General features: G+C 46.3%; 2 long non-coding RNA genes across 2 annotated transcripts in view; both read right to left on the minus strand.

Annotated features, from left to right (window-relative positions):
* LOC143958286 (uncharacterized) overlaps window positions 1–13,230 on the minus strand; it is a 303,168-nt gene that overhangs the window by 149,834 nt on the left and 140,104 nt on the right. The gene's annotated exons all lie outside the window — the stretch shown is intronic.
* The window catches only part of LOC143958285 (uncharacterized), a 32,233-nt gene that overhangs the window by 17,878 nt on the left and 1,125 nt on the right, over window positions 1–13,230 (minus strand). The window lies entirely within an intron of this gene.

Below are 13,230 nucleotides of genomic sequence, written 5' to 3' on the forward strand. Positions count from 1 at the left end.
TATATATAACGGCAGGGGTGAACGCACAGCATCACATTATTAAAGGAAGTAGAGCCCATTATGTTATGGGCGGAAATAAATTTGTTGGATTTAAAGGCAGTTTACCTTCCGGGCCGTTTGAATCAGCAGGCGGATCGCCTATCACGTTGTTTTCCAGACAGCAACGAGTGGGCAGTGCACCCATCAGACTTCAGTTGGATCATGAGTCTGCAGAAGCCACCAGAAATAGATCTCTTTGCTTCTCCAATGAATGCGAAGCTGCTGAGATTTCCATCCCGTCTGCCTCATCCCCGTGCAGAAGCAGTAGATGCCCTCTCGAGTCTGTGGCGATGCGAGACCGCATATGCGTTTCCCCCCAGACCCTTTATCGCAAAGTTTTTAATCAGATTATCGATGGAGCCAGTCAGAGTGATAGCTATTTTGCCGTACTGGCCGAGGAGGCCGTGGTTCCCTTGGGCAGTGAACCTCAGCATATGCCCCGCCGTTCAAGATCCCAGTGTTCCCGCAGCTTCTCTCACAGGGGAAATTGGTGCACCCAGCTCCTCACAAACTGAATCTACAGCTTTGGATCTTGAGCGGCAGAATTTCCAGTCATTAGGATTCTCAGTGGGGGTGATTTCTACTCTCCTAAAGGCTAGGAAACCTTCCACGAACTTTATCTATTCTAAAATATGGAATACATTTAAAACATTTGCAGAAAGTAAGCAGTGGGACCCCACCACTCCGTCCACCTCAGTAGTTTTGGAGTTTCTGCACAATGGTTTAGATCTGCGGCTCAGTTTAACCAGTAGAGACCCGCGCTATAGCCAAATGACGGCTACAGCGTGGACCTCCTTTGCTGGGACAACGTCTATTGACGTTGTCCCGTGCACGAGCAGCCTGAGGGGCACACGCGGCGTGCTCTGTGATCGGCGAGTCTACAAGACTCGCCTGATCACAGATCCGAGCAAGGGGTCGATCCCGACCCCTTACCACGTGATCAGCCAATGACAGCTGATCATGTGATACAATCGCCGGTGGCCGTGATTGGGACATCAGTCCCGATCACGGCCAGCTTACCAGTACCCACCTGCCCCCTGCCAGTGCCACCTCTGTAATAAAAAAAGGGGCCCTCCATCAGTGCCACCCAGCAGTGCCCATAGTGCCACCCAGCAGTGCCCACAGTGCCACCCAGCAGTGCCCACAGTGCCACACATCAGTGCCCACCGTGCCACACATCAGTGCCCACAGTGCCACCCATCAGTGCCCACAATCTGCCTCAACAACGGTGCTGCACCCCAGTGCCACATATCCGTGCCCATCAGTGTCATCTACCAGTGCCCATCAGTGCCGCACATCAGTGCCCAGCAATGCCACCTATCAGAGCCACCTATCAGTGCCACCTATCAGTGCCCATCAGACCCATCTATCAGTGGTACCTATTAGTGCCACCCATCCGTGCCATCTTATCTGTGCCCATCTTTGCCCATCAGTGCCGCCTTATCTGTGCCCATCAGTACTGCCTTATCTGTGCCTATCGGTGCCACTTTATCTGTGCCTATCGGTGCCACTTTATCTGTGCCTATCGGTGCCACTTTATCTGTGCCTATTAGTGTCGCCTTAACTATGCCTATCAGTGCCCACCAGTGCCGCCTCATCAGTGCACTTCAATGAAGGAGAAAAATGACCTGTTTGCAAAATTTTATAACAAACTATTAAACATGATTTTTTTATTTTTTTGCATGTTTAGCAAAAAATAAAACTCCCAGCTGTAATTAAATACCACCAAAAGAAAGCTCTATTTGTGGGAAAAAAATGATAAAAATTCCATTTGGGTACAGTGTTGTATGACCGCGCAATTGTCATTCAAAGTGCATCAGCGCTGAAAGCTGAAAATTGGTCTGGGCAGGAGGGGGGTTTAAGTGCCCAGTAAGCAAGTGGTTAAAGTGGTGCTCAGGCCAAAATTACACTTTTTAAATAAAAATACCCCTATAATACACAAGCTTAATGTATTCAGTAAAGTTGGTCTGTAAACTAAGGTCCGTTTTGTTAGGTTATTACAGCATTTTGAAAGTTTATAAACTAGCAGCAGACTGTGGCCTTCTTAAGTGTGGGCATCTGAAGCCAGACCATATTTCTTCCTGGATTTCAGCCTTGCAGATCTCGCACATGCTCAATGCTGCACAAGCAGTGTAATAAGTTTCAGGTCAGGTTTCCATGGCAACGGCAGTGTTAGAGGAAGTTGCCACCCATATCTATGCAAACCCCTCCTCCCTCCAGGAACTAGTAAATATACTGCATGTACAAGAAATATTATTCAAGAAACACACACACACACACTATATATATATATCGTGTTCTGTACATATACACACACACACATATCTACACTCAGCTGATACTTTTTTCTGTACAGCTTTTCATTTAAAAAGAAAAAAAAAATAATTAAAAAAATAATAATGTCAGCAACACAATTCATTTATGCATCTAGACGTATTGAAGACGACTTTATGAAGTTCAAACTGTGCATATTAATTTTGAAAAATTGTGCTTGTGTTTTGGTGTTAGGCCCCTTTCACACGGGATGGATCAGTAATGATCCGCTTGCTCAGCGGGGATCGCTCTGTTGTCCCCGCTGAGCCGGAGGATAACAGGGCGGTCCCAGTACACTGTGCATGGACCGCCCTGTCAGCTCTCCGCTCTCCTCTATGGGGGATCGTCTGTCCGTGTTCATCCGATCCGCTCTGCAGACGGATAGAAAAATAGGATTTTCCTCCGTCTGCAGAATCGGACAATTGCGGAGGCGGACGATATCGGGTGTTTGCGGATGTTCATCCGCCGACTCCCGCTATCCCATAGGAATGCATGTATGTCCGTACTTCATCCGCAAACGGATGGATGAAATACGCACATAATGTCCGCATGTGTGAATGGGGCCTTAGATGGGATGGTGGGAGTATTTAAAAAAACTGCTTATTTACAACTATTTGCACAAACAACTTTCTCTATGTTACATAGATAATCGGGTTAAAAATAAGAAAATATTCCCCCAGCACATCGCATCACCCCCCTCCCCGTAAAATCGCATCGCCCCAGCACATTGCATCACAACGCCCCCAGCACATTGAATCGAATCTCCCCCAACACTTCTCATCGCATCCCCCAAAGCACATTGCATCACCCGACACATTAAATCGCATCAGAACATCGAATCGCGTCGCCTCCAACAGATCGCATCAAATCGCATCACCCAAGCACATCGCATTGAATCGCCCCAGCACATTGAATCGCATCTCTCCCAGAACATCAAATCGCAACACCCAAGCACATCGCATTGCATCTCCCCCAGAACATCGAATCGCATCAACCCAGCACATTGCATCACCCCCAACACTTCGAATTGTATCAGTACATCGAATCGCATCACCCCAGCACATCTCCATCGCCCCAGCAAATCGAATCGCATCTCCCCCATCACATTGCATCTCCCCCAGCACATTGCATCACCCCCAGCGCATCGAAATGCCCAAAGCACATCGAATCGCATCTCCCCAGAACATCGAATCGCATCTCCCCCAGCACATTGAATCGCCCCCAGCAAATTGCATCGCCCAAAGCACATTGCATCACCCCAACACATCAAATCGCATCAGAACATCGAATCGCGCCGCCCCCAAAACATCGCACCGAATCACATCACCCAAGTACATCGCATTGAATCGCCCCAGCACATCGAATCGCATCTCCCCCAGAACATCGAATCACATCACCCCAGCACATTGCATCACCCCCAACACTTCGAATTGCATCATCACATCGAATCGCATCGCCCCAGCACATCGCATCGCCCCAGCAAATCGAATCGCATCTCCCAGCACATCGAATCGCATCAGCACATCAAATCGCTTTGCCCCACCACATAGCATCAAAACGCATTGCCAAAGCACATCACATCGCCCCAGCACATCAAATCGCATCACCCATCGCATCGAATCGCATCACCCAAGCACATCGCATTGAATCGCCCCAGCACATCGAATTGCATCTCACCCAGAACATTGAATCGCATCACCCCAGCACATTGTATCACCCCCAACACTTCAAATTGCATCAGCACATCGAATCGCATAGCCCCAGCACATCTCATCGTCCCCAGCACATCACATCTCCTCAGCAAATCGATTTGCATCTCCCCAGCACATTGTATCTCCCCCAGCGCATCAAATCGCCCAAAGCACATTGCATCACCCCCAACACATCGAATCACATCAGCACATCAAATCGCTTTGCCCCACCACATCGCATCGAAACACATCACCCAAGCACATCGCATCGCCCCAGCACATCGAATCGCATCTCCCCAGAACATCGAATCGCATAACCCCCAGCACATTGCATCACCCCAGCACATCGATTCGCCCCCAGCACATCACATTGGCCCCAGCACATCGAATCGCATCTCCCCAGCACATCGCATCGCCCAAAGCACATTGCATCACCCCCAAAACATCGAATCGCATCAGCACATCGAATCGCTTCGCCCCAACACATCACATCTCCCCAGAACATCGACTCTCCCCAAAGCACATTGCATCACCCGCAACACATCGAATCGCATCGCCCACAGCACATCACATCAAATCACATCGCCCCAGCACATAGCATCGCCCCCAGCATATTACATCACATTGCCCCCAGCACATAGAATCACATCTCCCCCAGCACATAGAATCGCATCTCCCCCAGCACATCGAATCGCAACTCCCCCAGCACAACGCATCGCCCAAAGCACATTGCATCGCCCAAAGCACATTGCATCACCCCCAACACATCGAATCGCATCAGCACATCGAATCGCTTCACCCCAACACCTCGAATCCCATTGCCCAATCGCATCACATCTCCCCAGAACATCGAATCGCCCCCAGCACATCACATCGCATCGCCCCCCAGCACTTGGCATCACATCGAATTGCATCTCCCCCAGCACATCGAATCGCATCTCCCCCAGCACATCGAATCACATCTCCCCAGCACATCGAATCACCCCCAGCATATCGCATCTCCCAAAGTACATTACATCACCCGCAACACATCGAATCGCATCGCCCCCAGCACATCACATCAAATTGCAACCCCCCAGCACATCGCATCGCCCCCAGCACATCGCACCACATTGCTCCCAGCACATAGGATCGCATCTCCCACAGCACATCGAATCGCATCACCCTCAGCACATCGAATTGCATCTCCCCAACACATCGAATCACATCTCCCACGAACATCGAATCACCCCCAGCACATCGCATCGCCCAAAGCACATTGCATCACCCCCAACACATCGAATTGCATCAGCACATCGAATCGCTTCACCCCAACACCTAGAATCCCATCGCCCAATCGCATCACATATCCCCAGAACTTCAAATCGCCCCCAGCACATCACATCGCATCGCCCCAGCACATCGCAGCACATCGCATCACATCGAATCACATCAGCACATCGAATCGCTTCGCCCCAACACATCGAATCCCATCGCCCAAACGCATCTCCCCAGAACATCGAATCTCCCCAAAGCCCATTGCATCACCCACAACACCTTACATCAGAGTCCCACTTTATAGCAGAGTATCGCCCCCTTGCATCAGAGTGTGGCAGAGTGCCCCCTTACACATACACTATATTGTCAAAAGTATTGGGACACCTGCCTTTACACACGAACACACACAAACCTTAATGGAATATCAGTCTTCGTCCATAGGGTTCAATATTTAGTTGGCACACTCTTTGCAGTTCTAACAGCTTCAACTATTCTGGGAAGGCTGTCTACAAGGTTTAGGAGAGTGTCTATGGGAATATTTGACCATTCTTCCAATAGTACATTTGTGAGGTCAGGCACTGATGTTGGACGAGAAAGGCCCATCTCGCAGCCTTCACTCTATTTCACCCCAAAGGTATTCTATTGGGTTGAGGTCAGGACTCTGCATTCCAGTCACGTTCCTCCACCCCAAACACGCTCATCCATGTCTTTATGGATCTTGCTTTGTGCACTGGTCCAAATCACTTGGTGGAGGGGGGATTATGGTGTGGTGTTGTTCTTCAGGGGTTGGGCTTGGCCCCTAAATTCCAGTGAAGGCAACACTTAAGGTGTCAGCATACCAAGAAATGTTGGACAATTTCATGCTCTCAACTTTGTGGGAAGTTTGAGGAAGACCCCTTTCTGTTCCAACATGACTGTGCACCAGTGTACAAAGCATAATCCATAAAAGACATGGATGAGCGAGTTTGGGGTGGAGGAGCTTTACTGGGCTAGACAGATTCTTGACCTCAACCCAATAGAACACCTTTGGGATGAATTAGAGCAGAGAATCCCGAGCCAAGCCTACTCGTCCACATCAGTGCCTGACTTCACAAATGCTCTTCCTGGAAGAATGGTCAAACATTCCCAAAGACACACACCTAAACCTTGTGGTCAGCCTGCCCAGAAGAATTGAAGCTGTTGTAGCTGCAAAAGGGTGGGCCAACTCAATAGTGAATCCTCATTGACCACCAAGGGGAGACGTGCTGCCCATCACTGAGCACCAAGGGGAGACGTGCTGCCCATCATTGGTGTTCTGGGGAGTGGGGGGGGGGGGGGCAAATAGTGCTCCATTGGTGTTCGGGGGGGTGGGAGCAAATGGTGCCCCATTGGTGGTCCCGGGTGGAATAGGGTGCCCCGTCATTGGTGGCCCCAGGTGAAATAGACACGGCAGGATACCTGTATATGACAAGGGACTCTGTCATGCATTATATTAGTAGTCCTGTCTGAAAATCTGCAGAATAGTATTGCAGGTCGTCGTGTGTTTTATTTTTTATATTTTTAATTTTTATTTTATCTGATTTAATCAAAACAATCGGCTAACTAATGAATTATGAAAATGTCCGTTAGTTGCAGCCCTAAATGCAATTATGCCAGCAAACAACCAGCTAGTTCTCTGCATGGAAAAGAGCCACCACCATCATTGATGGCATTGAGTGAAGACAAGCCATGGATGTGGCCACTGCATCTGCACTGAGCCCTTAAGAAGAAAATTAGCTTTATACCTACCTGGTGTCCAGACATCAAGCAGCTTCCGCCGTAAATGAGAGCAAAGTCTAAATAGGTCCAGCCCGAAGCTCTGTGTCTGAAAGTTCAGCCTTAATCTACTGTTGCAGGACCCTCATCAGCCTTGCCAGAGTGGAGGGCAGGTGTTTACCACCACCATACCGGGCAACCATAGCATGAATCGGATTAAGGTACTCTATGCAACTGCATAGAGTACCTTAAATATGATGCCTAAGTCCCTCTCCCATTTGTGGATAAATGGTGGGGGTCGACTCCTCCTCCTGACTACTCAATAGGTTGTACAGGAGGGAGAGGGTGTGTCGCACAGGTTCCCTTTTGTGACAGATGGTCCTCTGTGGGATTCTATAATTGGAAAACTATGGCAATACTACTTTGAAAGTGTGCAAGTACTGTAGAGGCAAAATTGCTCATGTACTAGATCCAATCACTGTAGAGAGTTATTTACAATCAGTCATGTCCTTCTCTTTATTATTTTATGTTTTTGATCCTGCCAGTGAATGTTGAAAGGAGCAAGTCCATTTTGACATGTTTGTAAAGGTATTTAAAGAGGTTGTAAAGGTTTGTTTTTTTTGTTTGTTTTTTTTTCCTAAATAGGTTCCTTTAAGCTAGTGCATTGTTGGTCACTTACACTTTTTTTTTTTCCCCCCTTCGATTTCCCTTCTTTTTTTTTTTTTTATTCTTTATTTAATTCCTTTTTCTTTTCCTTTACAAAATAGAGTATACAAAAAACAAAAGTCAAAAAACAATACAATCGATCACAAACTCAATCTTTTCTTAATATCTTTTTACAACCAAATATGCTTAACATTTCTTCTCCCTCCTCCCACCCCCCCCCCCCCCCTCCCTTCCTTGCAGTGGGTTCAGAGTTGTATCCACCATCACCAACCCTATGTATATCTATCCCGGCTTTATTTTATAATTTCCTCTACATACCTCCAGGAATTTTTGAATTCTTTCCAAGATACCCATTTGCCCGTACGCCCTTCTCCGGATACAATTTCCTCCCCCTCTTCCGCTGGGCACTCCATGTTCTGTATTTCATTTACCCAGAGTATCCAGTCCCGTATTTTAGGGCTATCCGGCTCCCGCCATTTTTTTGGAATTAAACTTTTAGCGGCACTGAGCAGTATGGGGATTATAGAGGACTTATATTGCCTCACCGGGCCTTCGGTCCCGTGAAACAAAACAGTCCAAGGATCCTCAATTATGTGTTTATTCGTTACAACCTTTATTAACTCCAACACCTTCTTCCAATATTTTTTAATAATCGGGCAATCCCACCAGATGTGAGCCATAGTTCCTGTTATCTTACACCCCCGGCAACACTATGGGGATTGTGCAACTACATATCTACTCACTTTGTCTGGGGTCGCGTACCACCTTGCGAGACACTTATAGTTCAACTCTGTCATCTTATTATCTGCCGTCGCGCTATGAGTTAATTTCATTATTTTCTCCATGGTCTGAGTGCTGCAACGAGTCCCCAACTCTCTCTCCCATTTTTTAATATAGGGCGGGCCCTCCAGTCCTTCCCCCCCTAATAGAATTTTATAATTTCGAGCTATATTATTTTTTGATTTGTCTCTCAGACACAGCCGCTCAAAAGGCCTATATTCTTCCTCACTCCGAATTGGATGGGGGAGTTTTGTAATAAAGTGGCTTAACTGAAGATACCTCCATGCATCAATCCGCATAAGTTCCCTGTCCTTCCTAAGTACTTCAAACGTGTTAATTTTACCTCTGTAAATAATATCTTTTACCTGTGCATTACTTTTTATTATCCAATTACCCCCCACCTCTTGTTTCCCAGGTATAAAATAGTCGTTGTCTTTTAAGTAAATCAAAGGTGAGTTGTAACTCCATTTATTATGTGCGTGAATTCGATCCCATAACTTAAGTGCATTACGTGTTATTTCATGTGTGTTTACTCCTACTGACCTATACTGGGGGGGATTCCAAATTATCCGTCCTAACTGTGCTTGGCTCATCGCCTTTTCTACCCTTACCCACCTTTTATTATTTGCCTCTTTCCCCCATTCCACCACTCGTGTAAGAACCACCGCATTGTAATATTTTTTAAAATCCGGGACTGCAAGGCCCCCCTTTTTTTTTTCCCTGCTCAGAACCGCATAAGCAATTCTTGGTTTTTTATGTTGCCAAATATACCTTGAGATTAGCCCTTTTAATGTCCTAAAGAAAGCTAGGGGGAGAGAAATGGGCAGCATTTGAAACTTATATAGAATCTTTGGGGCCAGAACCATTTTGACCGCGTTGATTCGCCCAAACCAGGAGAGGTGGCATGTTGAAAAAATTTTTATTTCTCTCTTAATTTCCTCTAGTAATGGAATATAATTGTTAACATAGATTTTCTTAATGGTATCGGCGAGGAGAACTCCCAAATATTTAATCTCCTTTCGCCAAGGAAATCGGAATTCCTCGGTGAGTCTTGCCTTTTCCTTTCCCTTGATATTAATATTTAGAACTTCGGACTTGCTGAGGTTTATTTTTAAATTCGAGATTTCCCCGTATTTTTCCAACAACCTCAGCAAGTTCGGAATCGTGATCCTTGGGTTGGAGATGTAGAACAGCACATCGTCCGCATATGCTGCGAGTTTGTGCTCTTCCTCACCTACTTTAATCCCTTTTATGTCTGGGTTATCTCGGATGGAGGCCAATAACGGTTCCAAGGACAGTACAAAAAGAAGGGGTGACAAAGGGCACCCCTGTCTTGTTCCATTCTCCATTTGGAATTGGGAGGATGACATCCCATTCACTTTTACAGATGCCTGAGGATGATTGTATAACACCTTGATCCATTGGATCATTCTTGGTCCAAGGCCCAGCACTTCCAGCGTTTCAAACATGAGTCCCCAGTCTACCCTGTCGAATGCCTTCTCCGCATCTATCGACAGGAATAGTCCTGGGGACCCACTCATTTTTAAGGCCTGTAGCAGGAGCAACGAACGCACTCCGTTGTCCCTACCTTCTCTCTCAGGGATGAATCCGACCTGGTCCGGATGAACCAGTTCGGTCATCCTTTCCTTCAGCCTAGATGCTAAGACCTTGGCGAATAGTTTGGTATCCGCGTTTAATAAGGCTATCGGTCTGTAACTAGAGCAAAGCGTGCTATCCTTCCCCTCCTTTAGCAGCACCGAGATTGAGGCCCGCAAGGCCTCCCCTTCCATCCCAAAATCTCTGCCCAGGCCGTTCATGTACTTGCAGAGCTTAGGGACCAAGATCTCTTTATATTTTTTCAAATACGAGATCGTGAATCCGTCTGGTCCCGGACTTTTGCCGGAGGCGGTTTCTTTCAGAGCCTTAAAGATCTCTTCTTCTGTAATGGGTCTATCTAAGTCACATCTATCACTCTCTGCTAAGCTCGGTAGTTTCACTTTATTCAGGAATTCTTTAATTTTGTCTTTTTTTCTAAAATCTTTTGCCCCTTTTTGTCCTAAATTATACAGAGCTTCATAGTATTGTTTAAACACCTCGGCTATCTCCCTGGTAGTATGGGTCATCTTCCCGTTCTTGTCTTGTATTTTATCAATAAAATTAATCCCTCTCTTCCTTTTCAGCTGTCTTGCTAGATGACTACTTATTTTATTTCCCAGATAGTATCTCTCTCTAGTTCTCCTGTCCAATGTCCTCTTTGATTCCTGTTCCATCATATCTTTAAGTTCATCCCTCTTAATCACCAATAAGTGGAGATCTTCCTGCTGTTGCCGCCTTCATTTTTTATGGGCCTGTTCTAATTTATATACCTCTTCTCTTAAGTTTTCTATTTTCTCAAGTCTTTCCTTTTTTTTTTCTTGTGCCCATGGAGATGAGGATGCCCCTAATATATACTTTATGTGCCTCCCAAAGAGAGGCACCAGAAATTTCAGCTGTGTCGTTAACGGAGAAATAAAATTCAATTTCCTTTAGTACTGCCTCCGCAATTTTCTCGTCCTGCAAAAGGTTCTCGTTCAATCGCCACGTGAACGATTGCCTCTGCGTTCCGAGCATCCTCATCTTCATTGACACCGGGGCATGGTCTGATAATGTAATTATTCCTATCTTGGTTTCCATCACTAGGTCCAATAGCCTGTGATCAACCAGTATGTGATCCAACCTGGAGTACGTCCCATGCACGGGGGAAAAAAAGGTGTAATCTTCTATTTTATCGTGCTGCAGCCTCCAAACATCCATCATCTGGTGTTGTTTCAACCATAGTTTAATCATTTTCAATGCTTTCGTATTTAGCCCCCTAGCCTGGGACGTACTATCCCTAGATGGATCCATACAAAAGTTGAAATCTCCTGCAAGGACAACCTCCCCTTCCTTAAAATCTTCTAACTTCCCCAGAACTGCTTTCAAATAACTTATGGGATTCTTGTTGGGGCAATATACATTTGCTAGGGTGAGAATCTTATCCCCTAATTTTCCTTTTACAAACAGGTATCGGCCTTCAGGGTCTGTCATCCTATCAAGCAATGTGAACTTTATACATTTCTCGAACCCTATTGCGACTCCCTTAGCTCTCTTTATAGGCGAGTCCCCATATAACCAATTTGGATAACTATCTGAATATAATTTGATATTTGTGTCCTGCGACAAGTGGGTCTCCTGCAGGAACACCACCCCCGCTCTGTACTGCTGTAATTCCTTCAATAATTTATGCCTCTTAACCAGAGAATTCAGACCCTTAACATTATATGACAGGAAGTTTACTTCTATCATCTATAGCTTTCCAATAAGATGTAATACTTCCGTCTTCTTTTCTGCCTCATCTCAATACATATTACCTTAGTTGGTGCTGCAAGGAGCCTCCTCCCCCTCCCCGCCCTCCCCCCCCTTCCCCCCCTCCCCCCCTGGCCAAATCCCGACCTCTACTCTGCAGCTGAGGACCCCCTCTATTCTGCAGATTTTTACCCACTAGGGTGCGACTCCGATCGCGGCCACCCGTGTCAGGGTCCCCCCTCAGACCTGGTATGATGTCCCGGGGCCCCACCTGATCCCTCCGCCACCCTCTTTCCACCATCCCCCCTCCCCACTCTCCCCCTCCTCCACAAAGAAAAAGAAGAGAGAAGAAAAAAAAAAAAAGAAAAAAAGCAAAAAGAGAGAAGGAGATCAACAACCGTATAAGCCTTCCCCAAATCCAACTCCCAATATCAATGTCCTTTATATAAGTCCATTAGGGATCTTTAGAAATCTTTGGTACTGGGATCCCCAGATTATTACAGAAGACCTCCAACTCGTCTAGAAATTTTAATCTAAATGTTCTTCCGTCCCGCTGGACCAATAGGGCCGCTGGAAACCCCCAACTATATCGGATATTCGCCAGTTTCATTTGTTCTAATAACGGTTTTAAACGTCTCCTCCGAGCCAATGTTCCTGCCGATAAGTCCGAGAAAACCTGTAAAGATACTCCCTCATATTGTAACGGGGGCAGCCCTCTGAGCCTGCTCCATATCTTGGCTTTATCTTCAATGAGGCAAAATTTTATAATTACGTCTCTCGGGACCTCTTCCCTCAGACCTGGGGGTTTCCTCACCCTATAAACCCGCTCAATCTTTAAATCCTCTTCTATCCCTCTTCCTAATATAGGGTTAAATATTTTTCCCATCTTAACCCCCAAATCTTCTCCTTGTTGTTCAGGCAATGCTCTAATCCTTAGGTTTTGACGTCTGTTTTGGTTTTCTTGTTCTTCCAGCTTATATAAAATGTCCCGCTGGTCCGTTTGCAGTTTCCCAACTTGCGTTTTCAGTTCTAATATTTCATGGGCCTGTTTACCTGTTAGTTCCTCTGCTTCTTCCACTCTCCTCAATAAATGGCCCATATCCGTCCTGACGTTTGAAATTTCTACTTTGATGGTATTCTCTAGTTTGGCGAACATTTCCAGCATTTCACCTTTTGTGGGGATTTGAGCGATATCCCTCTGCCCCCTCATTTTGCCTTCCAAATCTGAGTCCAACTCCTCCCCTGAGTTATCTCCCGGGGCCCCTGCTGACTTAGCTACTTCTCTCTTCTTCTCCTTTACCCCCTGCTGCTTTTTTTCTAATCCGGGGCTTTTTACACTGATTTCCTTCATATACTTCTGAATCGTACTTGTGTTAAGACTCTCCTTTGATTCATTCGCCTTTTGATTTCTTCCCCTCATGTTCCC

This window comes from Lithobates pipiens, unplaced genomic scaffold, assembly GCF_037356315.1.
Source record: "Lithobates pipiens isolate NorthernLeopardFrog02 unplaced genomic scaffold, aLitPip1_a1.2 Scaffold_61, whole genome shotgun sequence".
Classification (NCBI taxonomy): domain Eukaryota; kingdom Metazoa; phylum Chordata; class Amphibia; order Anura; family Ranidae; genus Lithobates; species Lithobates pipiens.